This window comes from Paroedura picta, chromosome 1 (assembly GCF_049243985.1).
Source record: "Paroedura picta isolate Pp20150507F chromosome 1, Ppicta_v3.0, whole genome shotgun sequence".
Taxonomy (NCBI): domain Eukaryota; kingdom Metazoa; phylum Chordata; class Lepidosauria; order Squamata; family Gekkonidae; genus Paroedura; species Paroedura picta.
Genome location: NC_135369.1, coordinates 125,880,937 through 125,894,334, shown reverse-complemented (window position 1 = coordinate 125,894,334; position 13,398 = coordinate 125,880,937). Strand labels below are relative to the sequence as shown.

Genomic DNA, 13,398 nt, shown 5'->3' with positions numbered 1-13,398 from the left:
TACATGTGCATGTCTTGTCTGGTATGTGCATCCTAGAAGCCTGATTAGGTGAAACAGATGATGCAGATGTGCAATTTCTCTGTAGTGTTGTAATATTCTCTGTACAGCAGCAACATGTAGGGACATATTTTTGTGATGACTTGGTGGTGCAGTTGCTGGAATGCAACTTCTTGAGCATTTATGTCCTTGTACAGCATGTCTTAGGCACTAAAGCATTTCAAATCTTACACATGGTGGTCAATTTAAATTGTCTTTTATGGTGCTAATGCAACAGGAGAACAACAAATCCTAGGTAATTCTGTGATTTGAGTTGAGATTAGATCTGGATGGGAGGCTGAGTCATCCTACTCAAAGCAGATGTGAGACAAAGGGTGCTTGACTTGGAGTTCTTGAGGACTATGTTCTGTAATTTGCAAGGTTCCTGTTCAGATGTGGCAGCTGCTGTGTAGTTCCAATCAATATGTTGTTGAAATCTGAAATTTCAACAATGCATATTGGTCATATTGTGAGGGAGTTTGGGCTGAAAGAGGCTGGTCCAAGGAATTTCATACAGCTTCCTAACAGATTGGGGGATTAAATTTAATACACCACTTCCATGGCATTGAGATGTGCATAACAATAAATGATGATGATGACTGAATGTTGAATTTCCAGCATAGTAATCCTGAACCATTTGAAAACATGCTGTTGATATTTATAACAATGAGTATCAGTTTGGATAATGTGATTGATAGGGATAAACATCCAGTCTAGCCACTGCAGGCATATCGTGTAATGCATGCTTCACTGGAATATTAATAATACAAGGGATATTGATGAGGACCTGCAGAAGTAGTAGGTGAAATTACTTCCTGGAGAAGTTCCAGGAAGACATTTCCTGCATGAAAGATAGTGTGGGGGAAGATGGACAAGCACAGACAGAGCTTGGCAGATTTTTCAAAGAGAAATCCCAGGCGTTGCACAGTGAGAGGCATAGGTTGTAAAAGGCCACTGTGTAATATAGACATGAGGTTAGCAATTTCTTGATTTTGATCTTCATTAATTTATAATTTTAATGTTACATTAGGTCTCATAGTGGTGGAACAGCAGACACATTTTATATTGTATCCGTGTTGCAGCAGTTGGCTTTTTACAGCTTAGTAGTGACTAGAATTGTTTTCTGCTCTTTAGCTTTTGCACAGTTTAAATGCTGATCAATTTACTTTGGTTCAGACAGCTTGGCAAACAATAGCAAACCACAGACTGCTCCCATTTTATTTTCTGCAATTAATGCTGTGGTACCCTTTTATATCAAAGTTTAACAGGGCTGCTTTGATTTCTCCTCAGATACATGGATCTATTTTGATCAATGTGTGAAGGTTAAATTGCTTGCATGTTGCAAGTTTAATCATATTCAGAACAACTGTATTAATTTAATGTATACTCTGCTGCAGAAAAGTGAGGGAGCCATTGTGATCTGTCTAATGTAGTGCAACAAACTGCTAGATCAACTTCTTTATTTGTCCAGATGTTTCCTTTGAAGTTCTACTTTGATGATAGGATTAATTCACTAGACTGTATCCTACAACTTGATTCTTCTGGCATAAGGAGGTTCTTGCCTGTCAGGATCTCTGTGGTCAGGAGAACAGTGTCATGGGGTACAAAGCGCTACATTTTATGGTGAGAGAATGCAAAACTGAATGGTAGGCTGATATGAAATGCTGTATTCGGAAACAGTCATTACTCTCTCTCTCTTTTTGTCCTTTAAATGGCAAGTCAGAACAATTATATTTATTATTTAAATTTTTTGCCCGCCTCCCCTGAAGGCTCGAGGCGTGTTGCAGTATCAGAATAAAAACTGCAGTAAAACCTCTTAAAACAGACATAAAAAACCAACACATCCCAAATCTACAATCTTCCCCATAGTATGTTCTAGAGGGGAAGGGTGAACCTTTTGGGAATGATTATCTCTACTGCTGTTAATTTCTTTGAGTTACAGTGTTTTATTTTTATTTTTTCCTGTAAATATTCACTTTGATGGGTAGGAAAGGCAGCTTGGTGTAGTGGTTAGGAGTGCAGACTTCTAATCTGGTGATACGGGTTTGATTTCGCACGCCCCCACATGCAACCAGCTGGGTGACCTTGGGCTCACCACAGCACTGATAAAACTGTTCTGACTGAGCAGTAATATCAGGGCTCTCTCAGCCTCACCTACCCCACAGGGTGTCTGTCATGGGGAGAGGAAAGGGAAGGTGAATGTAAGCTGCTTTGAGACTCCTTTGGGGAGAGAACCAACCCTTCTTCAGAGAATAAAATTTGTTTCAGTCTGGAGTCCCCAACTGTTTCAAGCTTGCAAGCTTTCTGAAGCTTTCTGCTCTGTATAGCCACAAAAGGGCTGCCACAGTAGACAGAGCCAGCCATAAAATGCCAGGGAGTAAGGGTATGGGTAGCTGTAACTAACTCTTCAACATTTCTGGCATGAACACTGCTTAAGAGGATGCTGTTTAAAATGAACATATTTTGTTAAATGATGTTCTTATATATACACACCTAGTGAAGATCCTTGTGCTGTGGTGACAGCTGAAGCAACTTTTAAAAACTCTGCATGGCCAACCAGAGCTCCAATACCCTGCTAAGCTAAAGCCTCACCTGGCCCCACCCACTTTCTAAAAACACTTGGCAGGTACCAGGAAAGGGTGTTGGTGGGTGCCATGGTGCCCAATGGGTGCTACATTGGGAACCCCTAATTTAAGTAGAAGAGCTATTTTATACCCCACTTTTCAGTACCCCAAGAAGTCTCAAAATGGCTTACAAACACCTTTCCCTTCCTAACCCCCCCCCCACAGACACGCTGTGAGGTAGGTGGGCTGAGAGAACTGTAAAAGAACTGTTCTCCAAGAACTTCTCTAAGAGAACTGTGACTGTCCCGAGGTTACCCAGATGGCTGCATGTGGAGGAGGAATGGGAAATGAAATGTGGTTCTCCAGATTAGAGTCTACGTTCTTTAGCCACTATACCCTGCTGGTGTAGTAAATATAATATTGAAACAATTGCTGTTTTGTACAATATGACTGAACATTTGCCATGGTTCCTTATGCAATCTAATATATATATATATGTAAACAATGTTGATGAGTAACACAGCTGTCTTCTTTCTGCTATCAGTAGATTAAGTACTTCTGTTTCCGCCAGCCTTGGAGGGGGTGTTACTCTTGCTCCTCTTTTAAATAAATTGAAACTAATCAGAGCTACTTTAAACCTGCGTTTAAGTTATTGCAATGCACAATGAATTGGGCTGTTCTTGAAAACTATCCCGATTTTTGAGGCTCAGAAGATTGTGGCTTGTCTTATGACTCATTGTTCTTAATGTATAATGCCAGTTTTAGAATGTCCATTTTGGCTGTCAGTATGCTTCTAGGTTCAATTTAATGTGCTACTTTAACCTTTGAAAACCATATATGGGTTAGATGAGGGACTGGCTCCCTGTATGAGCCTGAGTTGAGCTCTTCCTGATTTTTCCCTTCTCAGAGGAGTGTGAGAACCCTGGTAACATGGCTCATTTGCCAGTTTTTTGGATATCTGCACTGGACCTCTGAAATAGGTTGTTGTCATGATCCAAGTAGTACCATCCTTCCTGTTACAATTTGTGTAAGGTTATCTTATTCAGGAGGTTCTTAATTCATATGTGAATGGCTTTTGACTGGCTGGATGAGGAGTCTTGTATATAAAACTGTTGCCCATGAGGACTATTAGATTATACCTTTCTGTCTCTCTCTCTTTCTCTCTCGCTCTCTGAAACTAAGAGTATTACTATGCCCCATTCCCATCTCTATGAAGTGAATATTCTACTGTTATCCTAATAAGAACTTAAAGCAGTCATTTCATCCTAAAATTACTCTTAGGAAATGGTACGATATTTTCTTTTACCATTGAAGACCTCACCTCACCGTTTACTAATCTTTATTTTGAATTCTAGGAAATAAAAATGCCCCGATTCTTTTTCCTAATTACTGTTTTCATGACAAAAGTCATAAACCGCCATTGTACAACCAGCCTTCACATAATGTATGAGTCACTATGCTATAGTAGCGTAAATGTTGAGTTTTAATGCAAGAAACCCTTTTTTAGATCCCCACTCAACAGTGATGCTTTTTGGGTGGTCTGGGCGGTAAGCCACTATCTGCCAACCTAATGTGGCTTTGTCAAGATGCCAGAATGCTGCCAAGAGCTCTGTGGAAGGACGAGCAGTATGCAAATAAGGAAATGCATGAAAACCAGCAAGTGGTTTTTTTAAATAGCTTGTGCTGAGAAATTTGGCTTTGTGGATTTGTGATTTGAAACTGGGGGTGGGGGTGGGGGGGGTAAGGTGTTAACATTTTCCCCTCATAATAGGCGTTCTTAATTTTGTGCTTTAAACAAAGCAACATATGAGACAGAGTTCCAAAAAGATAAATATTTCCTCAGTATGAAAATAACAATAACAAAAAGATGTCAGGCAGTTGTTAAATAAAAGGCAGCAACAGCTGACACTAATGGTGCCAGCTAGAAAGGTTTCAGCATCTTGCTGTATGTCTCCAGATTTTTAGTTGTCCTATGGATGGAAGTGACAACTGAAGACCTTATTAAACAATACAGCATTGGAGTCCAACAGCAGCATTTTCAAGTAAGAAGTGATTATCAGATCTAAAAATATTTGTATCTACAGCTCTGCATTTAATTATATTTCAAAAGGTTTAAACTATTGTTTCAGTTTATTCCTCATGAAATATATCTATAAAACTTTGAAATACCTTGCATGCTGGTCATTTAGAGCACTCGCTATTATAGGGATTTTATAGTAGTTATATATTTCAGCAAGTTTCATTAAGTGTTGTAACAGAGTTTGTGTTTTCTAAGACCTTTGTCTGATTTTTTTCTTTTTAGGGGCCGCTTTAGTGGAGGAGAAATCTTTCAGGCATGGATTGATAGTCCAGATCTTTTTGCAGCCTGTCTTTTCTAACCTATGACCCCTGTTCCTACAAGGTCAACATCTGAGGGCAGGAGATTAAGATAGTTTAAAGAGTGGAATGGAAGAGTAGCCAGAGTATATTTGTGGCAAAGTAATCACACATTTTATTTACTTTTAAACATAGTTTCAGAGTAACAAGTTATGTTGCTATTTTGGAGGGGAAATGTTGGAAAATACCTTTCTATTTGTGTAAAAACTCAAATTTGTTATTTGCAACATCGCTTTGAATCTGGTCTCAGTACTTATGTTTATACATTTTGTTATTCCTGTAGTTTGCAAGACTATATTGCTTACTAGTATTGCATATTCCTTGTATAAGAATCAATCCATGCTTGACAAATGTTGTGCTCTCAGAGACTCTCAAGAACATGTGCTGAGTTGCTAGAATTTAATCAAACTTCTTTCTCTTACTCCCTTTTCAAATGCAAATCCTTCCAACAGAGTAATGTTGTCTATAAAAGTCATTTCATGAATAATATAAAAAACATAACTCACTTTCTTATAGCAATTATTACCATGTGTGGTCAGGAAGACATGTGTATCCTAGACAACATCCATATGAATGGGGCCCACTTTCTAATTTGGTCCCAAATTCACATTAAGGGCTATCTGAGCACAAAGGGGTGGAACTGATGCCCCTTTCTCCTGTGATCCTTGGGTTACACTTTACCTGGTTTAAGGGAATTAGCACAGTCTGGGCAAGGCTACATACAAACATCTATAAAGTGATTCTTTGAATAAGTAACAAAGCTCTTTGTGCACATACTGAGGCCTTGAATATAGTGACAAGCAAAATTGTTGAAAATAATTACCATATGTAAGTAGTTGTAAGCATACATCAGCAGTACCAAATAGTAGGCTGCTCGTATTAAGATGCAAATTTTCCAAATGTCCAGAAACATTGAAGATGAGGCAGCCAGGAGGCTGAAAGAGGCATAGCAGGAGATTAAAGCAGAGGCTGATAGCTAAAATTGCAGGCATAAACCTGGGTCTGGATCCCTAATCCAAGAAAGTTAACCAAGCAAGATCCAGATGGGAAGAGAGACATGTATGCTGGAAGTGGAACTTGCCTTTCACAAGACAGAAGTAGACTTGTGCAGGCAAAAGTGCACCCGGGAACCACACCATCACCCCAGGTACGAATTTCACTTCAAAACAAAAAAATTCCCAGCATGAATTGTGGGGAAGGGGGGATGAGATCATTTTAATTGACAAGTTTCCTGATTGGTGAAAAGGAAAGAGTTCCTGAGTCTTGGTGAAACTTCCAAATAAGGAATTGAGGGCCAATCTTTGGACAGAGGAGAAGAAAATCTTAACTTCAGAATGTAGCCTGGGGCCCTGTCCTTAGTAAAGGACTGAAAGCTGCAGTTTTCAGAGAAACAATGCTGTAGTGCAGGGGAAGCTATCATTGCAGAAATCGAATGGTGATTTTGTGGTAGGAATCAGGGCCATTTCGCATGGCTTCAAAGTAGCAGAATGGTTGCTATTTGGAAACGCTACTAATTTGCCATAACCCACGGCGTCGTAGACAATCTGCAACAATCCTGAAACCAATCAGCAAAAAGCGCTTCGTTGTGGCGCTTTCAGGGGAATCCAGAAAAGTGGATTCACCTTCCGGATAGCGATACACTCCTGCAACCAATCTGCAACAGTAGCGCTAAAGACCTGTGCGTTACCATTGTTGCTGGTTCTTCAAAGTCCCTCCCCCTGGCTCTCTCCTCCAAACTTCCGGCGAAGCGATCGCCATTTTTTTTTCTCCGAGCGAGCGGGGATAAACGCACCGGCGAGCCTCTTTCTGTTTAGAGGCTTCCCTGGCTTCAGTCCTTCACCTTTAGTCACTAAGCACAAACCACTGAAAAGCCCGTTTGCTGAAATAAAGTCCCTTTATTTTTTACAAATAAATTCAGCCGAAAATCGTGCCCGTGAGGGGGGGGGATTTTTTTTTTATCACTCGAGGCAGCGTGCAAACGATCATACAATCAAACGACAGCTCACATTAGGCAGCTGGATGGGTCTCTCCGTAGCAACGAATCTACCTAGATTCGTTGCTATGGGTCGTTTTTTTTTTAAAAAACCTTTCTTAAAGGGAAAGGGGCTGTTTGGGAGCATGCTAACGGCTGCCCATTGGCTGCTTGACGGCCAGGGGCGGGACGAGCTTGGCAATAGCGCTTCCTTTCTAGCGATTTCTGCCGAGACCGGAAGCCTGTGGGAAACACTAAAAAACGCAACTGATTCCACTACAAAGGCAGGTATGCATAACAACGAATTCCACTATTTTAAATGGTGATTTTTCATTCCGCAAACAATTTGCAACAAAGATCCCTGTGCGAAAAGGCCCTCAATGTCTAAGATGGTTGACACTGTCGCCCTTAGGCATCCTGTCTCAGTCCCTTACTGATGGGTTTGGGACTATGAAGGAACAGGATAAATGCCTAGAATGACAGTGGAAAAACTGTCATGATGAACTGAAGATTCACTAGAGTTCACCTACTCTATTACACTGATGGCAGTGAAAAAGAATACTTGTCTGCCACCATTTCATCTGCACAGTTTATCTGCCTTTGGATCTCTTCTGCATGGTCCTGTCTCTACTAAGGAAGGCTTTGGGATGATGTAGACTGATTGGCAGCCTGCTTCTACCAGTTTGCTAGACTCTCTGTGGATAAAACCTTTCACAAGCCAGGCTACTGGCTTGTCCAATTGCATGGGATATGTTTCTGCTTGTTCAGAATGTAGACAGGATTCTTGGAAGTCTACAACCTACTACCAGTTTGAATGACCATTGCCCCTCCTGGTTGCTTGAATCTGCTGGAAGGGACTGGCAGATTGGGTCCAGGATACTGTAAATCAGCGGTCCACAGCCTTTTTCTTGTTGTGGCTCGCTGCCAAGGGGTGGGGGGAGGGCGACCCAGGGGTGCAAACGCGCACATGCGGTAGCATGTGCAAAACTGCCACGTGTGCGCATTTACCGGTGGCCACGCTTCCCTTTCCCTGCCCCCTCCGGAGTGAGAAGCTGAGCTAATCGGTCGCTTACACTGGCACACACGCCTCCCCTCCCCCATCCACGGTGCTGGCCTGGAACAGCTGATTTGGACACCGCCGCACACAACCCTAAATGAAAGTTGTGGCCAATTTAATCCCAACAGTAAGTAGAGTCAGCATCCTTCAAGGCATGAAAGGTGTCCCCTGCAAAGCAATAACTTTTTAGAATAATTTCTAGAGCTACCCTTTCCTACTTCTTGTATGAACTTCTGAAATGTTCATAAGGCTCCTTTTAAAAAGTTTTCTGCTACCATTTTGAGGGGCAGTGGGACCGGGGGGCTTGGTATCCCTACTCTGAGATCTTCTTTGCATTCATAATTTTGCTTCCTGGGTAGTGCTCAACTGAACTCTAGCTATTTCATGGCATATTGTTAGGGCTCAGCATTTCTTGGCAAATTTCTGACTGCTGTCATTTGCATGATCATAAATGGCAAAAAAGAGTTAGGTCAGAGGCTTGTATCCCCCCTCCCCCCCCCCAAAAGAAGAGAGTACTACTTTCTATTTCTGTGGCTGGTATTTATCTTCTTTTCAAATACATATTGTGAGCAGTCTAGGAAAACACAAATGTAAGGTCTGATAACGCTAGTTGGGATCTAAAGAGCATTTAGCACCCTTACACACTGAGGGGAAGTTTCTGGCAGAGTCTGTCACTCTGCTCGGCCAAAGTTTGAAGACTTCTGTCTTAAGTGGTTCTTCTTCCACTGGAGGACTCATGCTGCTCTTAGCTGTCCTTGTCTATGCCACAATGAAATTCGAATTCATGTTCCGTAAGATAAGGTAGTAAGGTTTCTAAATAGTTGACTCTCAAATATGATAGTAAGGTGATTCCTACCATTAAAAAAATATATTTTATTTAATCATGTTTTTGGATGTGGTGTTATGAGCAGAACAATTACTTGTTCTGCATTACTTACAGAATTGATAGTCCCTTGTAGCCCTGCCAAATCCTTGGTTACTTCATTATGATATTGGAATGCCAACTGAACCTGGAGGTAACTATACATTTGGTTGACTATGTGAGATTACAATGTGAATGGTCCCCCTGAAGATGCAATCAAATAAATAGGATTTGATTCTGGATTAATAATGCATTAGATTGTGCTGCATGTTATATGCTATAATGTATAAAGAAGGTATTGAGTGTGCATCTCTCAAGTCCTTATTCACATAAACATTTCATTAGTTGAAGACTACGCTTAAAATCTCTACAAAATTAACTTCTGGGAGCAGGAGAACTTATATTGGACCCAAGAAAAAGGATAATTTATTTAATAAATAAGAAATTTGATATAGTGTTCCATGTTGTCCCTCTTGCTATTTGACATCTACCTGAAACTACTGAGAAGTCATATGGGACTTTTGGATATATGGATGACGCCCATCTCTATTTAGCCTCAACAGCTGAGTGTAGTGAGTTTGTGGAAGTCCTGAACAGACACCAGAGAAGAAAAAAATGGAGATGGTTGAGGGCCAGTAAACTAAACCTCTATCAAGGCAAGACTGCTGTATAGCTGATCAATGGAAAAACTGCTTGCAGACTGTAAATTCCTAAAGTTCAATAGCACCTTACAGATCAACAGTATTTCAAGGATATAAGCCAAGCTTTCTCAAGCAGGGTTTTGTGAAACCCTGGAGATTCTTGACAGCCCTGGAAGGATTTCATGAATTAATGAAAGTTAATTTTAATATATGTTTAAATTTGTTAAACACTTATCAGGTGATATGGCCATATATGGCCATGTCAATCAATCAGGTGATATGGCCATATATGGTCATGTCAATCGAGAAAAATGTCCAATGATGAGGGCGTGGGAAGGGGCCCAGGGTGCATGTATACACAGCTACGTTTCCCAACAATATTTTGTATGTTCATGCCACTTCTAGGGTTTCTTGAAGCCTAAAGAGTGTTTCAGGGGTTTTTCAATGATTAAAAGTTGAGAAAGGCTGGTATAAGCTTTCAAGAGTCAAAGCTCCCTCGGTTGGTATTTGATGAAGAGAGCACTGACTCTCAAAATGTTATCCGACCCAAATCTTTTTGATCTCTAAGGTGCTACTCAGATATAGATATAGAGAGCCAGTTTGATGTAGTGGTTAGGAGTGTGGACTTCTAATCTGGCATGCCAGGTTCGATTCTGCACTCCCCCACATGCAGCCAGCTGGGTGACCTTGGGCTCACCACAGCACTGATAAAACTGTTCTGACCGAGCAGTGATATCAGGGCTCTCTCAGCCTCACCCACCTCACAGGGTGTCTGTTGTGGGGAGAGGAATGGGAAGGCGACTGTATGCTGCTTGAGCCTCCTTCGGGTAGGGAAAAGCGGCATATAAGAACCAATTCTTCTTCTTCTTCATATAGCTGTGTAGGCCATCAAGGCTACCCACTGAAACGATCTCACATTAAGTTTTATATCAATGGAACTGTGGTTTACTTTCACAGTTGGGATTCTAATAATTGCATTATTACTGTGTCCTGGTGGGCCTGACACAGAGTAAGAAATGGACCATTTTAGCTCCATTTTAGCTATGGGTATGGAGGAATGTTATTGCCAAGGATCTTCTTCCTAACTAGATGTGTGCTGTCTGTCCAGATTCCATCCTGGCTAAATTTGCCTTGGGAGCCTCACCTTGCTTCAAGTGGCCAAAACCATGAGTGGATTCACTGACAGGCCATCTATATGAAAACTGGTTATTACAGGGGCTTCTCAAGATAATTTTATCAACAAATACAGGTCTTGCTGGGTGTAAAGTTTAATTAAGCTGCCTGGAGAGTTGATTATCCTTTTTTGACCTTCCCTGAATGTCTCCTAGCCTACCAGGCTCTCCAGGCATGGGGGAAGCCTCCATCCTACCAGCCCTTTTGTGCACATTGCCTGGATGCCAGCTGTTTTCATCACCCTCCCCCCTTAACTCACTCAGAGCAAGGAAATCCATAAATACTTATCCAGGGCTCACTCTGAATTGCTGTACTTCATTTAACTTGTACTGACTCTTATAAATATTGCTGCTCTGCTGACCAAAACTGTGCCGCCTCATCCTCCTCACTTGCACATAGGCTGCTAAGTACTCTTTGCTTTCTCTGGGAGCACTTGACCTTGGGATCTTTGGAAATTCTGCATAAAACCACTACCCTCGACCTGTGGATTATTGACTAGTGGAAGCTAAGTTGATTTTGGTATCCCCGGACTTGTAGCTTTAGAGAAAAAGAAATGGAGGAGATGAGACTATTTCTGTCTTTAATCATGTGTGATTGGGGGGGGGGGGTTGAGGCCTGTAGCTCAAATCATGAAAATTAAGGTGATATTGTTGTTCTAAGATTTTCAGCTATAGAGAAAATGAAATGGAAGATTTCTCTCTCATACTATTTTTGGTTAATTTGTTTCTGTGCATTGGTGCATTGGAGCTAATTGCCCAAATATCAGAGTGAGGTGATTCTGCTGTCTCGGATCCTCCTCAACAAAACAAATTATCCTGTATTTTCAGGTCAGGGTATCTGAAAAATCATGACTGAACCACAAACCCATAAGAACTGGGAGGTTGATTCACAAACCAACCCAGTTTAGATTGGACTGTGAGCCATTTAAAGTTTAAGCCCCCGTTTTCTGCTTCCTGTAAAAAGTTGTGGGGAACAAAAAAGAGGTTTCTAAACAGCTGAGTGATGGGAACCTCCATTACTCTTATCTAAGCCACTCAATTGGTGGAAACCCCTGCTTTCTGATCCCTACAGGTTTTTGTAGAGAGCAGAATTTAAATGACTCTGAGCCATTTAAACCAAACAGTATGTTTCTGCTCTTTGTGAACTGCCATGAACTGCATCAAAATTCATGGAAGTTCACGGCAGTTCTTCAGTTCATGAACAGTACTTCACAAATCATAAACTGGCCAAAATTTGTGATGAACTTTAGCTCATCAGCTATTCATGCTCATCCATCCCTAGGCACACAAGCAATCTAAGCTATGAGAGCAAGAGGGGGGGGGAGGAAGTATTTCCTTTCATACACAAATGACATATTTACTCAGATTATCGCAGTGAATAAGTTAATGATATAATTTATCTCCTCTTACAGAGTCTGTTTCTTTGAGATTCAGGCTATTCAGAATGAAAAACATATTAAAAACCACAGAATTGTTGATGACATGTGATTTTTGTAAATATAAATAATTTCATGTTGAAATAATTTAATATAGATTACTGTATGGGCCTGGACCGGGTTACCTCCTGCGCCCACCCTGCCCAGGGAAATTGAGATGTCTATGCCCCTGCTCCCCAGCCATGCAGCTACGTTGAGTAGATAGGAAAATATTCCATTCTCAGCTAGTTAGGGACAGTGACCTACTAGGCTTAGTCCAAGTAAAAGATTAATAGATGGGAAGGCTGTTTCTTCTGGTGCTAAATACTGGCTAAAGCACCTTTAAAGAAGCACACTTAGACCACTGCCCCCATTTGCCATGCAACATGATGCTGTCAGTTTGGCCCAAGCCATGGTCTCATACTTCATCTTGCTTAAGGGTGAAAATACTCTTGTATTGCAGGCAGGAGGTACGGTTCTCGTATGAACCATAGAAAGAGTGACCAATATCTCTAGTTCCACCATGTGTACTCATAACATTCTTATTTTTATGGCTTCCCTGGGGACAAAAAAAACAGTGACCCACATAGAGAGGAGCATTTTACCTCAAATTTTAACATAATACCTTTAAGAAAATAGAAGTAATTAACCCCCAGTCTTTTAATTCTGATATTCTCAGTAAACTGGACTCTTCTTTCAGTCTGGGGTAAGTGGGTGGTGTTGGCTAGGTGTCAGCTGTTCTTTCTTTGTATATGCTAATTTGTTTAAACAGATGGAAATTAATTGGACCAATTTGATAGTAACTGAGGACAGCTCTCCTCTCTCCAAAGGAAAAAAAATCCAGGTGCTAACCCTATTTGTTAAGAAGGCCATATCTTGTTGCAAAAGTAAGCTCTTAGTGTACCAGAAAGGAGGGAGAAATTCTACTCAAACCATGCATTTTTCTTTAAAGGAAATGATGCATAGTAGTCGCATTGCTTGTTATGTGTGATTGACAAGAGGTAGTTAAAGCTTGTTCTGACCTGAGGCCTGATAGATCAGTACCTGCTGCTTGGAGAAATTAGGGAGGGGTAGGGGTAAGGAGGAAAAAACCTGCTGCTTCCGACTATTAAAGAAAAATAAAAAGCCAGCTGCTCTCTCAGCAAAGCTTGGTCCTTTTCAGTGCCTTCAATAAACAAGAACATATTCAAGAGAGAAGAATTCGTTAGGCGCTGGCATTATGGAAAAGATGCAACGTTTGAACAGTGTGAGACCCTTTCATGCATCGATCTGGCTTATCGTTAAAACACCCTTAAAACAAAAG

The 13,398-nt window shown here is 41.1% G+C and overlaps 1 protein-coding gene across 5 annotated transcripts in view; it reads left to right on the top strand.

Annotated features, from left to right (window-relative positions):
- The window catches only part of LIN28B (lin-28 RNA binding posttranscriptional regulator B), a 117,743-nt gene that overhangs the window by 77,308 nt on the left and 27,037 nt on the right, over nt 1-13,398 (top strand). The window lies entirely within an intron of this gene.